Below are 7,549 nucleotides of genomic sequence, written 5' to 3'. Positions count from 1 at the left end.
AATGCACCCTGCAAAGAAAGCTTCAAATTGGCGGGAAATTCTCCCTTGCACCGGGGTTCTCTTTTGCAGCAGAAAACTCCACCGTGCAAGGAAGCTGCACCACTGTGTGCAGTTCATTTGGAGGCTTGTCTGGAGGCTCCTGCAGCTTGTCCAGGAGGGCATGGGGCAGGGGTGGGGCATGTGCCCCTGGATCTGCATGGGGCAGGCTGGGCAGGCTGCAGTTGCAGGCTGCGGCTGGGGTTGGGGGGTGCACTGCACTGTGCTCAGGGCAGATGGCAGTGGTGCTGAAAGAGGGCTATGGGGGGGAGCCAAAATTTGGGGTGTCTGCAGTCCCCCACCCCGTAGATCTCCTTCCAGCACCGCCACCACCCACCCCAAGCAAAGTGCTGCAGCTTGCCCAGTGCAGATTTGGAGGCACACGCCCTTCCCATGTCATCCCGGATGAGTGGCAGGAGCAGGCGCAGGGGGAGCCGTGGGGCCCCCTCCTGCCCATGCCCCCCGGATGAGCTGCAGCTCTGTCCCACGCCCCACCCCGCCCCAGCTGGGCAGCACCTACCCCAGCCCCACTCCCTCCCTCACTGCAGGGGACATTGATCTGCCCCCTCCCCTTTCACCACCACAGACTTACCAGCTGCACGCAGCTGTATCAAAAATCGGACTGGTATTGGCTGATATGCTTCCTTAAAAATCAGCTATCAGTATCAGCCCCAAAAATCTTTATCGGTGTACCCCAACTCCCATCAAAATCACAATTAACAACAATAACAGGTATTGCTAATGGTGATATGTACCTGTTTCTATATATACTATACACAGTACAGTATCTGTCTCAGGTACATGTAAAGCGACTATCATGATTGTATTTAAAGCTTGAGAGGAAAGGCATGAGAGAGAAGGAACTGAAGCAAGAGTGAAATGCAGGGAATCCCATTAAAAATACAGGTACAATGGCCTAGTATTGCCTTTGTCATGGCATTTCTTTCTTTGTCTGCATTCTTCAGGATGCACAAGAGAGAAAAAGGAGCAAGAAGCCCTTCCCCATGCCTCGTGGTTTCATTTTTAGGGCCCTGATTCAAAAAAGTATTTAAACACATGCTTAGCATTAAGTATCTGACTTCAAAAGGATTTAAACAAGTGCTTGAAGTTAAGTATATATTTAGAGCACATTTCCTGTATACAGATACTTTCTTGAACCCTAGAAGAGTCCTTGTACTAAGAGAACACAAAGATATTACATACTACCAGCACCAGTTTTTCTGAAGTGAGCAGACAGCAAAGCCATGAAGGCAGGGAAGGGATCCAACATTACATGCTCTTTTAAAGAAGCACAGTTACCATGTTTACCTGCACTTCTGAACAAAACTATATCTGCTTTAGGAGCAATGCCTGGAGCTTCCACATTGCAGCACCATGCCCATATCAAGCCATTCTGTATTTTTTAAGTGAAATATTTACATGGCACTATGGTATATTTTGACATGTATAGTAGAAGTTATATCCGCTGTATGAAACAAGTGTGTCACAAATGTGCTGTAACCTGTCATCTCCTAACAAGAAAGGATTAAGGGCTTCTCCAAAACCTAACTACTTACACGAGTTCTGTGCCCAGTCTTGAGAATCAGATTTCACCAGAGGTGTAGACAAATTGGAGAGTCCAGATGAGAACTACAAGAATGAGAAAGTTTTAGAAAAAATGATCTATGAGAGAAGTTGGAAGGAAACAGGCCTGTTTTGGATAAAACCACCAAAAAACTGAGGAGGAACAAGATAACATTCTTCCAATATGCAAAAAGGATAATATAAGGAGGACAGTGATAAATTGTTTTTCACATCCACTAGAGGCTGAACAGGAAGAAACAGGATTAATTTGAAGCAAAGACAATTTAGGTTAGATAGGAACCACTTTTCTAATTCTAGGGATAGGTAAGAACTAGCCCAGGTTTTATGGAATCTCTGTCATTGGGGCTAGGGACAGACATTACACATAAACTGGTCTAAGTGATCAGAAACTCATTTAAACCTGTAACAGAACATAAGTTCAGTGCACATAAACCAATTTCAAAAGGCCAGAAACTGGTTTAAGATAAACCTAGTTGAATGTAGTATCAGACTTAACTGATTTGGGTCAAACCAGTTTATGCAATGTCTGCCCCAGATCCCCTTCCTGGTTTAAGTTAAACCAGAGTCCCCCAGCATCCCAGATGCTTTGCAGCCCTGGGTTGGCCTGTGCTGTCTGCACCAGATAACAGGGCTGGCCTGTCCCTCTGCTCCCTAGCCAGAGCTCCGAAGGAGACTGCAGGCACAGCAGCACCTGCCTGGCTTGCCCCTGGCTCGCCTCTTCCCCACCCCCCCTCCACTGGCTGATCAAGCAGGGATGCCCCCTCACTACCTCCCATCTCTGACAGCACAGACCCCAGCCCCACAGACCCAAGCTGGCATGTGATATGCTAGCTAATGATGAGAGGGGGTGTGTGTGTGTGTGTGTGTGAGAGAGAGAGAGAGAGAGAGAGAGTGTGAGTGAGTGAGTGAGAGAATCCAATTTCACTGGGACAGGACAAAGGCAGACAGGACAGTGTCCACTTAGGGCTTTTTGGAGCGAATCAACAGGTTAGCTGGTAATGTCCCTCTGTTCCTTCCTTGGAAAAAGTGGTTTAAGAAGAGTTTGAACTAATGAGAGAGGCTTTTGTTTCCTTGATGGCTGCTAAATGCCGTGTTATCAGTGCCCTGCTGGCTCCCTCACCTGCCAGGTTTGCTGCAGACAGTATGAAGAAGCGGGGAGAGGGAGATTGAAAAGCTCAGTATCATCAATAGATGCGCATTCACTAAAACACCCCTGCCTTTGCCTCAGAGTGCTAGCCAGAGGCTTGGGGCAGGCAACACTCCTGCCACTTGAGCAGCAAGCAGGGAAAATCTTGGGACTGTGTAGGCAGGGTGGAGGTTTACACCCCTCCATAATCAGAGCATCCTCCCGGGACCTGGCCACATCCTTCCCTCAGCTCAGCATTGTGGAAAGGATGGGAGGGAATGCTCTAGCACCCCCTGGCTTCTAGCCTGAGTCATTGCAGCCATGGTCCTGCATTTCCTGAGCCCAGAGGGACTATCTGTGCACTTGCAAACCAGTTCAACCTAGGCAGGTTAAACTAACCTGCAAAGATTGAATCAATTCAGGCTCAGGATTTTTGAATGTCTGTCCCTAGCTTGGAGGTTTTGAAGAACAGGTAAAGAAACATCTAAAATGGATGGTCTATATCAGTGGCATTCAACATTTTGGCTTTACATGCTAGGATCAGTTCAGCTGCACATGCCAAGATAGGGCCCCAAGGCCCCATGCTGCCTCCACCCTGGCCCCCGCTTGCTGCAAGTGGACTCCAGAACTCCATGTGCTGGGATGGGGCACCCTGCTGCCCTTCACGCCCCTAACTTGCCTGAACACGACCCCATGTACTGGGATCAGGGCCCAGGCTACTCCTGCCCAGCCCTGCATGGTAGAATTAGGCCCTGCACTATGCTGTGTACCTGATTCAGCGTGCCACGGCACAAGGATCACAGTCCATGGGGAGCCCCATGGGATAAATGACATGGCACTGTGGGCTACATCTGGCCTGTGGGCCAGGGGTTGAGTACCACTAGTCTATATACAGTTATCTGACCTCAGTACAGGGGGATGGACTAAAGTGACCTCTTGAGCTCCCTTCTAGTCCAACATTTATACAATTCATCTACTTTTGCAATAGTCCTATTTAACATATGTAAGGGAGAGCCATCAGTCAAAGAGCAATTTTTTCCTCTCCCTAGCTAATGTACCTACCTGGTACCCATCACCACGTACCATGTAAGTATGGGAGCACTAGTGGCACACACATTGTGTGCTACAGGCAACTTGTACACAATTTATTGATGTTACAGGTATTCAGTGATATTCTGAATAGCATCAAGTTGACAGAATTTGATGTTAGAACAATTAGGCAAAAAGAGATATCCAAAAAGGGGTTTGTCTTATTATACCATCAAAGACAGAAAGAGGAAGATAAGTGAATTTAACCACGCAGTGCTTAAAGTCCACAAGTAATTCATATATGGTATTTCCTGCCAATTTACTGTGTGAAGTGGGCTATTACTACCCTGAAATTAAATGATAAATATAAGGATAAAAGTCAGTTGTCTGCATTACCGGAGTATTCCTGTCATGACTATGACAGTGAGGATAGCTGCAGCTCAGAAGCTTGGTATTTATTATCACAAAAATACAGTTTTATAATATAGAGTTTAGGGCTTCTTAAAATGTTATAACAGTCGAATAACCTTTAAAATCCTTTGCCTCTCCATCATCATCACTTAGAGGTGCATTTATCAGGATTTAACTATACAAAGCTTATTACCTTCAATAAGAATTGTGGCTCAATGGCTCCAAGCTGCTTGGAAAATGTTCCCCTTGCTCTCTCACTAAATCTCTTCACTTCATCTCTACAACATTTTCTTTTTTTCAATGCTTCTTTAAATCTGGTTTCTTTACTTCAGCATAATAAATAAAATTCAAACTGAGCATCTGAAGCTGTAACCTGCTCCAAGCAAACAGCTAGATGTCAGGTAAAGAAACCATACAATCCATATACATACATTTTCACATTCTCTCACCCACACAGGTAAAAAAAAAAAAAAAAAATGGATACTGAAAGCTCCTGCAAAACCAGAATATTTTGATTACTTGGAGCCTCTGCAAGCCCTTACTCTAATCATTTCCAGTGAACTGAGCAAACTATCTGAGGACCTCCCAGAGGGGATGACAAAAAGGAAGATGCAAACTTCTTTGGAACACAAGCTTGGCCTCAGGCCTCCACTTCAGCTTTGCCTGACTAATATTCATGGTGGTAAGACTAAGTAACTCAATATTTGTTACAACCTAATGCAAATCACCACCTTCTCTGTGGAGAGTGCAACCGAGTTTAGACAAACCAACGTGGCAATCTAGATTGATAGATAGAAAAAGACAGCGGAAGCATGTGGGGGAGGGGCCAAGGCAAACCTTTACATATCAGAGAAAATGCTGTATGGAATACAGATTTTCAATAGCAACTGGTGATTTGGGGTGGGGTGTCTTAAATTTGGTTGCTCAACTAGAGACAGGCTGACGGGATCCCAATTTTTAAAAAATTGTGCACCCGTCCTCTGAGAATAAGGGCCCCTTCAGGCGTCTCCCAAAGTTTAGGCATGACAATCAAGTCACTTTTGAAAATGTAGATCTCAAGTGTTGTCTGTGTTAGCAACTGCATCCTGCTTCAATAGTAAGAGAAGACTGGAGAAATCAGAATCAGCAGGGAGTGGAAATTCAAGTTTACAGGTGCCTCTGGCAGGAGTAACGATGTCTAGCTTATTGAATTCCATTAACAAGCCTACACCAAGAATCAAAATCTGTACACAAACTGGAGAAGAAGCTAGCACAATGAAATGATGATTTAAGCTAAGCCTAAAGAGGATAGGAAGAACTGATCGTGTAGTTATGACATAAAATGAAATGTGGGAAATCTCTGGTTTGGTGCTTCCACAAACTTACTTCATAATTTTGAAAATGCCACTCGATCTTTCTGTGCTCAGGTCTCTGTCTATAAAACAATAACAACGCACTTTCTTACTCCCACCCCTAGTCTGTCTCACAGTCCACAGTCTACCTTACAGTAAATCCTTGGATTGAAGGGAGGTGGTCTTTTAGGATATTTCTATATGACTCAAGGCAGCATGCAAGCTAACTCCATATGCTACCTCCTAAATTACTCATACAATATATGCAATATGCCTTTAAGTTTGCTTTACAATTATTTTATTTTAACACCTTGTAAATAATTGTGCAGGTGACACATTAAGAGTGAAGAAAGTGTATTGCTCTACGAGAAGAATATCAAGCAGTTCTCAGTCTGAGTAGCGAAAGCTAAGCTCTCAAAGACTGCTCCATCATGCTCAGAAAGTTCACAAGATTCCACATCCAAATTACCCCCCATGCCTCCCTTGATTTTTAGTCATTTAAAATTGTTGGCATCTGTGATCCTGCAGTCAATATCAACACCTGTGAACACTTGGAACATTGCAATGCGAGGTGTCTTTCTAAAATTAGTGAAAACAAACATACTGTGAATGTACAACATGCTGTTTTCAAATACAGAAGACACTTAATCTCTCCTGATGTGTCCCAGGAATTTATGAAGTTTTAAAACAAAGCTTGTTTTGAGTTAGCTGAGCTCAAAAATCACCTGGAAAAAAAATCCTCATCATACTTCAATATACACTTAGAGTCCCTTGATAATCAAGGGAAAAGTTTTGAAGAAATTTCCCAAAATTAAATCCTGAAGCCTCAGAAATCTCAATCTAACCATTCATTTTGGGGAAGAAAAAGTTATTGAAAATAGGGTTTAAGGACCAAACATTTGTGACTTTAGTGAAAACATTGTTCAGATGTTGAGAGCCAGAAATTACCACTTGGAACAGAAATGCGAACTATTTCATATACCACATGATGGATAATAACAGAAGAGGACGACATCTTTCAACTCTAGAACAACAACTATAACATGATGAATAGTATTTAAACAACTGCAAATCTCTCCCTCTCCATGCATGTCCCTCACACACACGGATTACAATTTGGGACCTACTGAAAGGTAGGCAGCACGTGGGCGATTTAACAAGCTGATCACGGTGCTCACTGCCATTTTCATAGTTTTTCACAGTGAGACCCCCCCCCCCCCCCCCCACAAACACTGCTGATTGGCTGAAGGGCCCAAGCAGTGGCTCACCCCTCACTGGCAACTGGCTGAAAGGGCTGCCCTTCAGGTGGCCTTGCCCCGCATAGCTGATTGGCTGAAAGGGCTGCCATTCGTGGGGTTCCACCCCTAGTCAGTGGTTGCCCGAGAGGGGTGGGGTCGCATGGTGGGCAGCCCTCTCGACCAATCAGCGGTGGAGGGAGGAGGTGGCAGCCACCATCTTGGCTCCCTTTCCGTGTGCCAACAGCCATAAGAACTGTTCCCTCCAACTGGGGAAGCAGCATTTTATTTTTAGTAAGTTTTTTTCCCCCCTGGCAATTCCACCAAAAATCACAGGGAATGCCACTTTTCCCAAAAACCACCTCAAATCACAGTTTCCACAAAAAACACAAAATTGAGATTTGAGTAGCTCCCTAATTATAACTATTTAGCCATTTTCCATTGTGGAGTAATAGGCATAGTTCCGTTAGTGATAGCTGTGCAACATGATAGGGGAAAGCCACTTGGCTGATGATACAAAGAAGAACAAGTGTATGAGATCAGAAGGAGGGATGAAAGAAAGAGCCCTTTGGATGAGGGAAGGATGAAAGAAGCATCAATGAGGAATAAGATGGAACAACACAGGCCAAGGGCCTAGACAAATTCATTCATAAGATACAGGGCCGAAAGACAAAATTCTCAACCTGTTTGTGTACTGTGGTTCCTATACGTATGGTGGCAATAGTGGAGGCAGGTGACAAAGCTTTGGGCCAGCAGATCCTAACCATGTAGACAAATTAGATGTGCTCTGGTCACCT

Source organism: Alligator sinensis, unplaced genomic scaffold (genome assembly GCF_000455745.1).
Source record: "Alligator sinensis unplaced genomic scaffold, ASM45574v1 scaffold881_1, whole genome shotgun sequence".
Taxonomy (NCBI): Eukaryota; Metazoa; Chordata; order Crocodylia; family Alligatoridae; genus Alligator; species Alligator sinensis.
Note: the sequence above shows the minus strand (reverse complement) of the source record.